Below are 16,222 nucleotides of genomic sequence, written 5' to 3' on the forward strand. Positions count from 1 at the left end.
CCTCAGTTCATACAGTGTTTCTTGTGTATTGTTGATAAATGTGTTTTATTATCACGCTTGAAGATCATGAAAGGAAATCGGAGAGAGAGATGAGGAACATCCAGATCAAACCTAAAAATGTCTTTTATGAATTTCAACACAAACCATAATGAGCCTGGAGTGTAGCATTTTAAAACGCTTAAGTAACACAAAGCTCTTAAAGAACTGTTAGGAAAATGTCTGCCTGTAAAGGCCTAGTAGCTTCTAGACGGAGATTAAATGAATAAATAAAGTCACCCTCCTTTAAAAAAATCAGTTTTGTTTATTGTTACCAGGGCTGCAAATAACATTTACTTTCATTATTGATCAATCTGCCAACTATTTTGTGGATGAATTCATTTGGTTCATAAAATAACACAAATAGTGGAACAATAATACTTATTACCATCAATATTTCCTAAAGACAAATCACATAAGATGAAGAAAAGCAAACCCTCATTCATTCAGGCATTTTTGCTTAAAAGACCTAAACAAATAATTGATTATCAATATAACTGCAGATAAATCCTTTTTCAATAATCTAATAAATCAATTGACTAATTTTTGCTGCCCAAATTGTTACTTGGATTTTTGATCCTCCTTGTGCAGTTTGACATTCATCTGTTTTTCACATTCATCTGCTGAAGAGGGAAAGTTTGGTGACATCATTACTATGGCCTGAGAGATTATTATCAGCTCCTCAACACCAGGGTCCACGCCAGTGCCATCAGCCAAACCCCTCGTTTCCTCCTGTTCTTTCATCACTTTAGCTGCTGCATTAACTCTGGTGCACCCACTCGCACCCACCCGACCATCTCCTGCGCCACCACACCCAGGCAGATCCTAGCCAGCAACTATGTTGACCTTGCCAAACTCATATATCCATTCACATGTAATCCCCATATCCCCAGGAAACTGCAAACTTCACTCGGTCACATCAAACTTGGCGGCAATAAATTCTAAACTTACCACATTCTTCTTGCATCTCAAGTCACAAGTCGCTTAAAGCAATAAAACCAAGGAACACACTGAGGAACACTTGATCCTGTGCTCTTTGCTGTATTTTAAAAAGTGCAATCTGTGTGGTTGTTATCCAGATCAGGAATATCCCCCAAGCTATACTCTAGCCATTCCTTCCACTCCGGGGCCACGTCCACTGTTTCCAAACAGGGAACCCCTGACCACATCATAAACTTCCCTGCTACTGTTCTTCTCCAGCACGTCTAACGTACATCAGCAATGATCCACTTGACATCAAAGATGCCCATGCAAACTTGAAGTTTCATTTTGGGGGCTCAGTTCATCGAGTATGCGAAGAGACAGCTCTCCAACTGAAGATTGCCGACTCTCATGGTTCCCTGACATTGTCCCACAACCAGCTGACCTCAACCCAATTCCTTCCTTCATCCCTAGATCCTTAACCTGTCACCCCTCAACCCTCCCTTCAGACCCTCAATCCTCCTACATCATACTTGATATTGTGCAATCAATTATTCTAAATATATATATCTCTCTATTGGAGTAGTCTTTATTTGTGAAATTCATCTAGGATTTACAGTTACACTCTGTTTCCTCACTCACACATCGTGTCTTGCTATGAAGCTCTCTGTTCTTGACACCTATAGACCCATAAATAAAGCCTTCCTCAAATCTGCATGCTTTAAAACCAGTCTGTACCCAACACTCTATCCTGACTGGAGAAATAGCCAGAAAAGGTAAAGGGTAACGCTGAATGACTAAATGATAAGATATGCCGATGCCTCAGCTCTGCTTCCTCTGACTCAGGTGTGTGAAGCTCATAGCCACAGCCACAAGCATAAAGCCAACAACACCAGCCAGGATTACCAGCTTGAGGCCAAATTCAGATTTAGTCACTAAATTCAATGACAATACAGTAGATAGATGTTGGGCATGGAAAAGCAATAGTCTGCATCTGCTACAGTAACATTAAGCAGAAGCTAAAAAGAAGGTATGTAACCATTCACCAAAGCATTGCACCAATTTAACTTCTCACTGCATATGATTGTATTTCAATTATTCTGAAAACGTTTTATCGATGCACATCTCAGGAATTAAACACAGCCCTATTAGGTATCAAGACCTTGAAGCATGTGCAATCATGACTCCTGAAAGCAGTTATTAGTACAATTTAGTCTGATGAGCTATTAACACATGTCAATGGAGATGATTGCTGAGATGCACATTTCCTCACCACCTGCTGCATTTGATTATCACTGACAGAAAGGCGGAAACACCATCCTGAACTTCAAATCTAAATCTAAATTTGAAAACTTTTCAAACAGGTACAGTGTGTGTGACAACTCAAGCAGACACTTTTGTCCAAACAACTGTCATTATTTGAGGAGAAGTTTGCTATTTTCTCTGATGAAGGTGCAAGAACAAACTTTTCAAATTGGTTGTGGATGATGTTTCTTTTTTGCCAGTGATGGAGGCTGCTGTAAAATTTAATGAGGCCATTTTCTACACATCCTATCTTATTGCAGCAAATGAGTAATGGAGCGTCATGCATGAACGAGGGTGATTAACAGGGAGGAGTTGCATTCAAAGCAAGAGTATGATGACTAATGTGGGGAGACATAAATTATATTTGTTCAGTTTTAGATTAAAGCCCAGCGCCCCCTATTATCAGAGAGGATCATGAACAGAAAGACAATGTGGATGACAGAAGCAGAAGGCCCAGGGTCATTGCAGACAGAGTCCAAGATATATATATATATATATATATAAAAGCAGTGAACAGCAAATTACTCCTTAAAAGCACCCTTGTCTTCTCTGTGATGTACAGGAGAAGAGGAGATCAGAGTGATGTTGAGGATTCAGAGGGTACTGGGTGGTGATAATATTAGAAATGGGTGTGAGAGCTCTCCATTCTCAGACATTATAGATAATGGCATTTCTACCTACCTCCCATCTCTAATATGTATAGCGCTGCCTCTTACCTATTCCATCACATCACACTCATAGCCTCCGTCAAGAATGCCCTTTTGGGCTTTTATACGATACTTACCATCACATTTATGCTGTCTGAAAACCTCTCAACAAAACAGTAAACACACAAACGCATACAGACTAAAGAAGGAGCTCCCAGGTTACCAAGAGAAATGAGAAATGAGCTACTGTAAACACAATGTCCATCCTTATCAAAGTATAGATAGTGAAATAATATATTAAGAAGAGAAAACAATGTCAAGTTAAGTTCATGGATCTTTATGAAACTAAAGTAGAAAAGCTGCTTCCCCTCAGCCCCTCAGCTTTACGGAGCTCTATAATGAGTTTCAGCTCATTGCTTTGCTGTCTGACACATTTTTAATATTTTGATTCAAACTCACTCTACACTGTCTGCTCAGCACCAAACAGCAGACGGACACAGTTAGCAGCTACCTGGTGAATGCAGTGGAGTCATTATTATTATTTCCCTCAGGAGTTGGCAGAGACCAAAAGCAGAGCTAACAGGGAGTGAATATTGGTATTACAATCATCAGATGGACAACACCAATACAGATGAATGATAATGTTGCTCCGTAAATGTCAAATAGAAACCATTCGCTGGCAAGTGGGGCTGGGCGGGCGATAACGTGATACATGATCGCAGTATGATTTTTCCTGGATGGGAATATAACAAATGGTCGATAAATGGTTAATCTAATTAATTTCAATACATAGATAGCATGAACAGAAATCAATCACAAACTGTCAATCACATCCTAAAAAAAATATATATATGCATTGCACAGGTTAGGTTTTAGATTAGTTAGATGTGTCATTACAATTGTTTCAATTGTTATACCTTGGATTTGTGAAATGTTTCGCTGTTTGACAAGTGTTTGTCATGTTCTGATCATAAACAAAAAATCAAAATCACTTTCAGCCTTTAAACCTGAAAGAAATGATGATTGTTTATTGTGATAATTGTCAATATGGACCAATATGAACATTTTTATCGTGATAACATTTGTGGCCATATTGCCTACTAAGAAGTTCACTATATCAATGTTTCTGTTACATGGCCAGAAAAATCAGTTATTAAGGTTAAGGTAAGGCTTGATTCCTGATTTATAGTATGCAGCTGCATCTGTCATTTTGCCACTGGCTTTGACTTATTGGTAAAACATATTTTTCACTTTCAAACTTACTGAAATTGTGCTTATATTTTCAATAAAAATTATGTGTGTTATGTGTATTACATTACAGGTAAATTGTGAAGCACACAGGCTCTCCACTTTGAATTCTTGCATGATCAACACAGCTGCAATACTCTACATGCACATCTCTCATTTTGACACAAAACAATACGATCAAAGCTTTAAACTCTGCACGATCTGCATTATTTTTTAAGACATCAGCATGTTGAGAAACAGGATGCAAGCAACTGTGGGGGGTGGAGGTGATGATGATGATGGTGGACTCGTCTGAGAAGCGGACTGCTGGGCCATCGATCTACCACAACACATCACTCCAGCTCCATTTACAGAACCAATCACATCCCCCGCTGATTGATGTGCGGATAATTGAGCTGTCGCTAGGGTTTTCATGTTTCTCCTCCAGCTTGTTCCAGACTTTAGGAATTGTATTGTATTTTACTTTAACACCATTTACAACAAAGGACATCCTGATGTGTATTTATGTCAATATTCTGCCAGACTGCTGTCAGGGAGACAGAGAGATGCTAACTCCTGCACCAGGCATGACACACCACAAGCCTGTCCAGGCTAATTAACCTCAGGGGCCAGGCCTCCTGCCACCCTGCAGGGTCAGCCGGTGTGGCAGCTGCTTCATCCCGACATCACAGTCACAGACTCTTTCCTTGCTTCATCTTACCACCACCGTTTATTCACTACGATTGCTGTGATCTAAGGATTTGAGTAATCAAATTGTTGTGTCTCGTCGCTCAGGTTGAGTTATTCAGCCTTTAACATTAATCCACCTTCAAGGAATAGTTTTTCTTTTTGGTAGCTTTGGTGGTTTTACTCGCTTTCTTACCAGAGGTAAAAAAAGAAGATTGATACCACTTGCATGTCTGTAAATATAGCAGTACGCGGATAGCTTAGCTTAGCATAAAAACTGGAAACAGGGGAAACAACATGATCTACTCAAGCTCACTAATTACCACAATGTATCACATGGACAAAAAACAAAATGTAAAAATTATAACTCATGTTTTTTAAAGTGCGATTATGTACCGGACGATTTCTTCCACATCTTGAGACTCCAGGTCCTGACCAACAAATACTCATAACCTCCAGGAAAAAAAAAGTCACTTTTACTCATTCTTTGTATGCATAAAACTGATCTACAGTTATTTAATTAGTCCGCTTCAGAGGTTTCATCAAACATCAGCTACATCCAACTGAACAAGAAATCGAGTAATTTCTTTAAGAGCTAATTAGGAGGATAGGGGAGTAGCTTCTCCAGTTTTGCACCAGACTTGTATTTATCATGCTATCTACAGACCAAGACCTGATAAAAGTACAATGTAGACAATGAGTTGACTCATGCACCGTTAGTGTGTAACCTCTGTTCTTTTCTTCCTTTACCACTGACGTGTGTTTTGCCAGAGGGTGTTTTACATCCACTGATCACCTTCAGCTTTTCCTTGGTTTTAGGAGTGGTTTTGCTGATGCTGTGTTTTATGTGCAGACCCAGCCATCTGCAAAACCTGCTTCTTTTCTTTTTGTTCTCAGACAGGGTCCTATCCAAGCGTGGCCTATTGTGGTGACAAGTCTAATCTTTTGACTGCATGCATAAGTTTGCACTGTGCACTTTTTGCACTCGTTTTTTTTTTTTTTTTTTTGAGCATCTGTTCTTCCACAACTTAAGTATTCTGGGTAAACAGCCTGGTTCATTGCTGTTTTTATGTTTTTGTTTTTTTGGGGGCTTAATACATACATATACAAGCCTTTAGCCTAGTTCTATTGTTTATTGCATTTTAATTTTTTTATTGTTTCTATCCAATTTGTAATTTTCAGTCGCTATTGAATTAAGTGTCTCTGTGTTATTCATAGGAACCTCTTTTTTGTTGCTTCACCAGTTTTTGGGTTGAACAAGGGTCTTTGTACTGAAAAATCAAATACTGGAATTTCACCAAAGCTCAGTTATGTAAATATTGTGATTATTATGTAAATGTGTAGACTCGCTAAGATGGCACGTCAAAAGCTTCAAAACAAAATGCAACAAAGAGACCACAACAAAGGACACAGGAAACCAGAATGAGTTTCTTATTTATGCATTGTGGTGGTGACAACTAGGCCAGATGGTAGTTTACATGTGTCTGGGGCAATTTTTCCCAGCTAGAATTTACAAGAGTCCTGTCATAATGATGATGAAAATGGGTTTTCTCTGTGGTCTGAGCAGTGCCACTTTACAGAGCACATTAGGGCATGAGAACCTCCTATGGTGTCTCTCTGTCCGTGAGCGGCTGAGCAGCAGGTTAACGCTGCCCACATGGAAAAGGCTGCTGCCAGAGTATTAATAATTAAAAAGGCTCTGCGTCTCTCTTTGTGCATTGTTCCTCTCGTGATGGCCATAAGCGACTTCATTATCCTTTTCAGTATCGACTCCACAAGATTATCATCCGCTGCCCGCTGATACAGCGACCATCACATAAAAGCTTGCTTTCCAGCAAACTGCACCATTGCTCTCAGGCAATGGCAGCTTCATCAGAAAAGTCAGCCATGCACTGAGATAGCAGGTGATAATGCTTCCACACAGCAGGAAACATTTTGGAAAGACTGTTTCTCCCTCTCTTTTTCTCAACGATATAGCTGGGCCCTCTACTTTTTAAAACATGTTGTCAATATCAATGTCCTTATTTTCATTTACATAAAATAAATAATGCATAGATGCATGGAGTGCGTTAGACAGACAAATTATTTGTCAATACGACCACTAGCTGTGTTCAATCATTTCTTTGAAGGCAAAAAATATGATCATTTGAAAAGACTTTCAGTGAGGAGTTGTACACTGTTGGCAGGTCTACGCAGAGGAAGTGTTGTGTAGAAAGGCTGTACCCCCGTCTGGTCCAGCATTTTTTATCTGAAGCTGATCTTGACCCCTGACCTCCAGGGACCTGAAACAAAAAAAGGAGTGATAAAAAAAATAATTTGTTGTTATATGTGATGATCCACTGGGTGAAACTGAGACTTGGTTAAACAATGGGGTCGGGTGGTACAAGTTCAGTTCAGATGCAGAGATGAGGGGAGCTCAATGGGTCACTGAGTGTGAATAGTGGTACAAAGGTGGAGATGGAAAAGTTCAAGGTAAAGCACAGCGAAACTCTAGGGAAGAGAGCAGTGTTTTTATAAAGTTTAGCTTATTTAACTGGTACAAATGTATTAAAAGCAATTAAATAAATTATGTTAAGGCTACCTATTGTGGTGTTTATTCAGTGTGTGTTTGAATGGAGAATACGTCAAAGCTTGAGTGCTAAAAGAAAGAGGATGAGGATGTGGTTTGTTGTCCTGCTGAACTGTAATGCATTGGAAAGAGAGGTGTTTCTCTTATTTAGACTATTATATAAATGGATTGGACAAAATAATAGAAACACCTGTCCATATAAAGAAGCCTTTGAATTGATCACACAGTTGAATCAACACCTTTAAAACCATTTTTAAATAAAGCATAACAACATAACCTCCATTAATGTAGGATTTACCACAGGACTGTGGTATTAAACTGCATTAGTTTTAGTTAGATGTGTCTAATTATTTTATTCATTATAATACAAAGCTAACGTCCTAAAAAAGGCCATGAAAAAATAAGTATGACAGTAGTCATTATAGATACGGATGCTGTTGACAGGCCTTCTTCTGATTTGTGCTTTCAGAGATAACGTGAAACAAGAGGCCATGTGAGGACAGATATGATCTGCTAGATGAAGAAATAACATGTCGTGTTGTTGAGCTGTACTGTTATACTCTTGTAGGAGCTGAGAGGGTCCTCTGGGAAGAATGATATGGCTTCACATTCATGCCAGATTTCCCTGCAGGGAGGAAGCTAACCCCTTTCATCTATGTGCTTGGCATACCCGTGATTCATGAAGCATGTGACGCTGCTCACAACTGGGCCCTTTACTCTTTATGTGGCCCTTTAATTTGAATGCCTGACCTCTCATAGCTGCCAGAGATGTGGACAAGAAAAATGGTGGCGCTTAGAGGGAGCCATGGATGAGAATGATTTTGACATTTGTTTCGGGTGTTGTCCCATTTCAGCATGGATCAGTGTCCGCCACACATCAATTTCACATGAGTTAGATCCAAAAGCAAACACAGCCGGAGGGGCAATGGCGGTCTGGTCCTCAAATCTTTTGGAACAGGGCCCCTGGATATCATAGTCCAGAGCACGTGCAAACAACATATGCGTAGCAGCTACCGCTCACCCTGTGATAGCACAGGCACTGCTGCTTCAACAGGTTTATGGTCACACAATATATGGCTTATGATGTATTTTCAACTGTGGGAGAGGCATGTGCTGAAAGTTTTTTTGCGCCAGCATAACCAGTATTCATCAAATCAACAATGAGAGCCCCTCTGAGAGCAAGGACATATCCGAGTCCTGACTTTTATTTCCTCACATGTAATCTAAAGTTCACTAGATCTGCTCCAGACAATTCATTGAATAAATCAAAGGCACACATCTCTTTATATATTTATAAGCATTTAATAAGACTATTACTCTTGTTGACAATACATTTATTGGTAGTGTATATCCTTAGTAAAGAATGTCTGAAAATCACATTATAACAGCAATTTGGAGTTGCTCCCTGGTTGCACATTACAAGAGCAGAGACTTGAAGTTGCAGCTCAGAGACGTACACTGCAATGCGCACAATAGGAGAGAGCGCTGTGAAGTGGAAAGAGATAACACCAAGATGTGTTGGACAGTTTGCAGGAGTTGTACAAATTAAAGGGAGCGCTTGATCCTCGAGTGAAATAACAGTCTGATATGCAGGACGGACAAACAGACGCTGGTCTGTGAACACAGTTACAGAGAGGATACATACACGAGGAGCAGCAGAGATTTACATCCAGCTCCACTGTGTGTCACTGCACCAGGCTCAGCTCTCTTTGGTTCTTTTATAGCACTTGTTTTTACTCTTTCATCACCACATAGTTACTGTCATCTGAATAATCAGTCGAATGCTGAATTGATGGTTTTGAAGGCTTTAGCTTGCTAGCTGGAAACAACTTTATGATAAAAGTGCTAATATCGCCCATAATTCAATTAGATTGGGGGGGGGGGCGCAAAAGGTTTTTCCATGATTTTATAATTAAGTAAGTGCGAATTAAGTAAATGTGAACAAATTTTAACTGGTATGTAATTTGTTCAAACTAATTTGAATGCAAACCCTCCAATCCACACACCCCAATCTCCACATATTAAAAACACTTACTGGTTTTAATATTGCAGCTGATTGGTGCATATTGCTAAAAAAAAAAAAAAAAAGCTTTTTTCTACAACCTGTAAAAAAGCTCTCAGCCAAGTGTTTTCCTCACACCCAGCTTAGTTTGCCTCTGGACAACCACCACATGGTATGACTGTAAATCTTGAAATGCCATAAAAGAATACTGCAGTGATTCAGCACGCACTCCTATCACACAATGGACTGTTTTTTAAAAAAGTATCAAAATCAATGCAGCAGAACCAGATATCATCTATTTCTATTCGAGACATACCTCCTTCTTGTCAAAACCTGGTGCCTACATTACCCACAATGCAACTCATCTGCCTATAGTTCAGTCAGATGTTCAGGTGTGTTATGTTAGTAGAGGCTAATGCAGCCTTAAGCTGCTAGCCTCAAACACAGACTTCTCTCATTATCAAACGTGTAGTCTTCAGCCCCAACTGACACCGACTCAAATGACATCGCTTGACTTCAAGCAACTTCTGTAAACAGACTTTAAGAAGCAAAATCAGTGGCGTTCCCCTTTAAATCAGGGGATTGCAAGAATTAAAGACGTACACAATTATGTCATTATCTATTGTACATGTCAAACTAAAAAATTTATATCAGTATCAATTTGTTAAATATTTTTTAGCATTTTTGCTGTTAGCAAACAGTGACAATTGAGAGCCGACAGGAAATGAGGGACAGAGATGAGAGACAACATGCAGCAACCGTCCCCAATTCTATTCATTAAAGGAATTTTGGATGATTTTACGCACTGTTATGTAATGAGTTGTATTGTTGCCAGCTTGCATGGGAGGATTACGTCAGTCTCCAAAACTGGTGATTACTACTATCACCTCCAGCCAATTGATCAACTAATCACACTGGAGTTAGAACTGTCTGAGTCTGTGGGCAGTTTATATGTTACTCAACACACTATGTAAAGTGCTTTGCATGGATTTTGTGAATGAAATACACTATATAAATACATTTGGTTGAAAATACATTATCATATCATAACTATGTTATGGCCAACTCGTTTTCAGAAATGCAGAGCATTATATTACTTCATCTATCCTCATGGGAAATTCAACTTATTAAAGTCTATTTTAAATGATGTAACTTTAATGTGACATTCTTGTGTGTTGTTCAAACTGTGGTAGGCAGGCTAAATGCATGAAAAGAACATTAAGTCCAGTGCCCGTTTGCTGAGCAGTCGCACATGAAACAAGTGCTGCTGGTTTAAAAAGGTTCTGGCTTAATGAACAGCAACATAGAATAATCTCTGCAGCCAGGTCGCAGGTGCACACTCCAGGCTACTGTTAACTCAGTCAATCTGACAAACATTGATCAAAAGCAAACAGGCTCAGGGAAGTGTAGCTAAGATCCCACATAGCACTGCTCCTCTAAGGATGCAGACAGATATCCATCAGAAGTCTAACCAAGTGATAAAAAATAAAAATAAAAAAATTGAAAAAAGAAAGCATTTTAAAATCAGACATACTGCTTTTACAGAGTTAGAAGCATTATTGTCAGGTCTTTATTTTATGCCAGATTCTGTCAGAACAGGATTCAGGACCTCTCAGTATATGACTGCTCGCCGAAGCAATGTAATGAAAGCGATGGGAGCTGTTAATTATTTGCAAATATTGATGAACAAGCAATACGCAATTTGTACCACATCTAACAAAAATCAAATGGACCTGAGCGAGTCTGCAGAAAGTTTAGATGTCCGGCTATGCAAAATCAGTCAGATAACAGAATGAGGTGGGTGGCATCAAGTTTTAGAACAATAGAAGTAATGTGGAAGAACTACCCAACACTTTACAAACATTTTAAAACAGCAACAGGGAATCCCTCAGGTGATGGCATTACAAAGCACACCTACAATAGACTTGCTATGAGCATATTTTCCCATGCATTTGTACCTGGGCATCATTCGCAGTGCAGTACAAGAATTATCCCAGCTGTCACTCGGGCTTCAAAAAAGAGAAAGTAGCATCATTTTGGCACACAAGGCAATTCATAGGGAAATCAGGGTATTTGAGGCCATGAGCTGCCGGGACGCTACACAGAACTCAGCCAGAGGGGAATTGAGGGGAACACTCGCCAGGGTGCGACACTAAATGGAAGAAAAGCCAGCGACAAAACACCAGAAGCAGTTTTTCCTGAGTTTGGCCAAGAACTTGGAGGACCATATGTTATCTCAAGGGGGTCGGGTTGCAAGATAAAATTGGATATAACAAGTTTATTGAGGAGTCGAAGATGCTTTACACACAGTCCTGGCCAAAGGACATAGGTGCAATGTATGTAGAGCCAAAGTTGAAGCTGAATCGCTTCATTCATCAGCACTTTGATATTGTCAGCCTGCGCGCAGTCATTCGAAAGGACATCCCTGATGAAATGAAGGAGCTATTTGTTGTAAAAAGCATTCATACATCAAGTGCTGAGTGTGAGCGTGGATTTACTCAAATGAACTTGATTTGCACACTAAACTGTGCCTTTCTGTTTCTACCACCATATCATATTTTCTCTTTCTGAATCTTGTAGAAACCACCCCTGGCCGAATTCAATTCAGTCTCTTATGTAAGGTTGTGGGCGGCCAAAGGACGTGGAACTGCCACACACAAAGGCAGCAAAACCCAAAACTGGGAGGAGAGTCTGGACATGGCTGTAGTGTGGTGTGTTTATCTAGATAAGGTAAGCATACATTTGTCTATTAATATTTTAGAAAGCTCTGTGTGTATTCTATTTTGTGAGCAGTGAAGTATTATTGTCTTACTGTATATGTTTAACCTGTTGAGAAATGAATGTAAGCCCCACAGGTTGAGGAAGTGGTGATGTGTACATTTGTGTGTGTTGTGCAAAGAAGCCTAAAATAGTTTCAAATTATTGCCATAACATTTATATCATGCAAATTATTTGAAATTGAGGCCTGTCAGCCCCGCAGCGTAGTAAACAGGCATTAGAGTACATAGCATGTTGTTCTCAGCACAGTGTTCTGTACATGTTCTGGGACTTGCATCCGCCTCGTCTCATATGCTCATATTCATATTCACATTCACCTTCTGATTTACAACTTAAGCACTGATTATACTGACAGATTCCTTCTTATTGCAAACCTGGTGAGGATTATGTGAAGTGCCACCACTTTTGAAAAATAGCAGTAGTCACATTTCAAAATATGATTAAAGGAAGTCATTAACAGAGAGCTAAAGAAGTTAAGCTCGACATAAGTGTGGCTATTTGAATTGTTAATTATCTTAATATCTCATGTGACTCTGCAAAGGCAATTCTACTTATTTATTATCATTAGGCTCCACCAAAGATTTCGTATGCATCTTTTTCAAGGGGCAGGTTCATCATGTTCTTCTCAGTCTCACTGTGAACAGGTGAAAAGTAATCTATCCCACTGATTAAACACACTATTGCTCAACCTTTAAGAACAATTAAAGGAAATCATTGTTTAATGAAATACTGGAGTGGTGGTCTACTCAAAGGTTTTCCTTATTACAATGGCCCCACAAGGTCAAGTATATGTGATTCAGCTCTGTTCACCATATGAGTTTGGCCTCTCTCATTAGACCTCTTATCCACAGGGAAGATCCAGTCAGATTTAGCCCTCCAACTCACTGAAAGTACATGATGATAATAGCCTGTACTTATGGCAGTACCACTGCTTTTATTGAAGTAAATCCCAACTCATCATGCACAGCGATTCTGGCCAGAGTCTCACCATCTCTCCACTATTGAGCTACTTGTCTTTTGCTTGCCAAGGTGCAGGCCCTGGAGGACAGCACTGAGAGCTGTACTCTCTCAAAGAAATTGAAGACACAGTAGCTCTGAGATGAAGCAGAACAAAATTCTGGACAGTATTATGTTTAAATAAAATGAAGGGGGAAATGGAGTCTGGGTCAGAAACTGAGTTATGTTTCAATATGGACAAAACTCTCCCTGCTGGCAAGATTTTCACCAAGAAGATCAATACCATTTTCAAATCCTTTCTTTACAAAACAACCTTTTTGTCCACCAACCTGTTTAGATTTAGACTCGTGATAAATATAATTGCATGGATGCTCCTTGAAGGAGGCTGATCCAAAGCCCAAGCACTCTAATTAGGAATGTAGGAATAATCCAATGCCAATATTAGGTTGCCCTGAGCACCAGCCCTGGATAAGCATTTGTGAAGGTCATCCCCCTCAATCAGCTCTGCTGGTTATCATGTAAGACCAGAAATCATGACTCACAAGGCTTTAAGATTCAATGAACGTCTTAACCTGTGACTTTTATTCCTTTTAATTTAGAAAGAATGAACAGATCACATGGGAATCTATGTCTAAGGGAATCTAATTTGAAGCTAATATATCAAAGAAAAGGTATTCCCTGAAAAGTTCTGAAAGTGCAAATAAAGAACTGACAAAACACTGTTCACTAATTATGCTCATCAGACACTTCTTCTGTTAAACAAACATTTACAATATAGTTTATTCTAAAGAAATTGTTCTAAAGTCACCAATGTCTTATATTTGTCCATTTGAACCCCTATATATTCTTGCATTTACTGTGTCACTTTTTTAAGATATGACTTTTCAATGTCTTTGAATTTGAAGACTCCTTAGCAGAGTTCAGAGTCATGGAAGCTGGAAATTTTCACCTTTGTTGACTGTTTCTGTTTAAAGGCAAAACCATCCCTAAATAAATGTGCCTTTGTCACAGGGACGGCAGAGAGGACCTATATTTCCACTATATACATTTTGCAGTGTATATACACATTAAATTGTACATGGGAAATGCGATGCAAACTGTACCAAAAAATTGTAAACTAATTAGTATTCGCAAAGCAGAAAAAAAGCCTTGCAGCTTTCTGCCTAAAATCAATACATGAGGACATAACAAAAAAAAGCTCTGAATACCTTTATAATATCATATAGCAAGCTTCAAAAATACTTAAACAGATTGTGGTGTAAAGGGATGATTATTGAGTAAACAGGATAAGCATTTGAGGGAGCCTTTAGTGTCTGATTTTCATCCTTCTTGAAGCGTAGGTAGGACTGCTGGATTCAATGCATCTCCCCGACTGGGGCCTCACACTGCCAGCGGCAAGAAAATGAAGAGACAGAATAAACAGCTATGTGGCAGGCTTTAAGTTTCAAATGTATAATTATTTGATGAAGGTAATTGAAGAAAGAAGCAATACTGAGTGAAAACAGACATTAAAATCATTCAGATGCTTCTGAAAACTTCAGCTGTCGGGGAAACTATTTAAGCATGTCCTAATTTTCCACCCAAAACCTAAACATCCTGATCTCATTCTGAACATACAGTATATGGGGTCAAATCAGGGTCAAAAAGATCATAAGCTTGTAAGATGATGCTTACAAATAATTCCAAAATCTGTAGTTGTAAATCAACCTTTGTAAATCTGTAAAATAAATCTGCATGATACACTGCACATCAAGCTTGTGCATGTGTAACAATGTTTTGTATTTGTGGAAGAGATTTGCATTTGTAGTTGTATGCACTCTTACTTTACCCAGGTGGGTTGGCATCCAAACACAGCACATTAAATGTTCTCAATTATTTTCTACAGAATGATCAAACATAATTTAAACCACTGCAGAAGATCCTGCATCTTCGTCTATCTATAAAATCGTATTTGTCATTGTTATTTGGATTGTTATTTTCCAAAGAAATGGTCAAAAGTCATTCACCCAGATTATGCTGGCCGCACACTACAGGATGATTGGGCAGATTATGCCCATACATATACAGCTGCTTTGTAGAACTCTTGCCCTTGAACTGTTGTCTGTGAAGCATTGGTTGCTAATTTACAGGACAAACAATGTTTTGTCACGGTTATCATGCCATGTCAAAACTAAATAGAGATGACAAATCAGTCTAGGCTGAAGATAATTTAATACACACACCATACTAAGATGAATGAGGGTTTGAGAGCTCCTGAGTGACAGGTTCCTGCCGAAATGATTGAGCAGCTGAGTCTCTGGTTAAATTAACGACAGAATAAATGGATTTAAGACTGTGCAAAGGACGAGCAAACAAACACCTCACTAACATCCAATACTGGTGGAAAGGATTGATGTAAGTTTGAGAGCAACAGATCTCACAAAAAGCCTTCAACACTGAGAACAGAACATCCAGTGTCTAATATTTTATAAACTAATGTACACTATAGTACTGAAGATGCTGTACACTTTAAAATACAAATGGTCCACCACTTTGGTCCTGACCGAAATATCTTAACAGTTATTCACTGGAGGCCATTTTGTACACACATACGTGTTTCCTGAAGAATGAATCCTACTTTTGCCATCCTTTCAATTTGCACCCAGTGCCACCACCAAGCCAAAGTTTTGACTTATCCTGTAAAATATGTCACTTTTTTCTCTAGCCTCAGGTGTTTTATATCAACCTCCTGTGCTGTGCAAGTTTAACCAAAGTTGTTTCAATACCTATACTAGTATCAGAAATGCCTCCCATACTGCCTCAAATACTGGATTCTGTATCAGTGAGTACACAAGCCTATGCACCAAACTGATACCAAATAATCTGTGAAAAACTTGATAGTTTCACACCAAAATAAAACAGCTGGCTACACAGGAAGCTGCACTGTGCAGCCAGTGGCAACTACTGTTTTAGAGTGGTGAAGAAGAATTAGTCATTAGCCGTTAGCAAAACATCAGCAGTTTGGCAATATGCTACACTATAAAGTCCCACCAATAAAAAGGCAATGTACAGTATACAAGACTTCAATTTCCAAGGGTGGAACTAGTGTGAGGA

At 39.1% G+C, this 16,222-nt stretch overlaps 1 long non-coding RNA gene across 2 annotated transcripts in view; it reads right to left on the minus strand.

Moving 5' to 3' along the window:
- LOC139614046 (uncharacterized) overlaps positions 1 to 16,222 on the minus strand; it is a 127,466-nt gene that overhangs the window by 93,782 nt on the left and 17,462 nt on the right. Inside the window, exon 3 of one of the 2 annotated variants that reach the window (XR_011686885.1) lies at positions 1,252 to 7,105. The exons of the other annotated variant lie outside the window; for it this stretch is intronic. This is a non-coding gene — a long non-coding RNA (uncharacterized lncRNA). Of the gene's footprint in view, positions 1 to 1,251; positions 7,106 to 16,222 lie in introns of those variants that run through there. 2 annotated transcript variants of the gene reach the window in all.

Source organism: Trachinotus anak, unplaced genomic scaffold (assembly GCF_046630095.1).
Source record: "Trachinotus anak isolate AG129_WGS33_773 ecotype Australia unplaced genomic scaffold, CSIRO_AGI_Tana_v1 ptg000003l, whole genome shotgun sequence".
In the NCBI taxonomy this organism is placed as follows: domain Eukaryota; kingdom Metazoa; phylum Chordata; class Actinopteri; order Carangiformes; family Carangidae; genus Trachinotus; species Trachinotus anak.